The sequence below is a fragment of the Merops nubicus genome, unplaced genomic scaffold (assembly GCF_000691845.1).
Source record: "Merops nubicus isolate BGI_N331 unplaced genomic scaffold, ASM69184v1 scaffold28856, whole genome shotgun sequence".
Lineage (NCBI taxonomy): Eukaryota > Metazoa > Chordata > Aves > Coraciiformes > Meropidae > Merops > Merops nubicus.
This window is the reverse complement of record NW_008614825.1, coordinates 4,195-4,436: the sequence shown is the minus strand read 5'-3', so window position 1 is coordinate 4,436 and position 242 is coordinate 4,195.

Genomic DNA, 242 nt, shown 5'->3' with positions numbered 1-242 from the left:
TGCCCACCTGGCCCCGCAGGTAAGTACGGTGGCAGAGGCACCCGGTGCTATCAGTAACCCCACCTGTACGGGGAGAGACAGGCTCACGATTATACCACTCTGGGCAAACTGGGATCCATCAAACCTGGCCCTGGCAGAGGTCGCAGCACCTTGGTGCCCATGGCAGTGACGGACTCAGTGGCCGGCACGATGGCTGAGCCGGCGGGACGGCAGGCGCAAAAGGGTGGGGGGCCGGCAGCCCT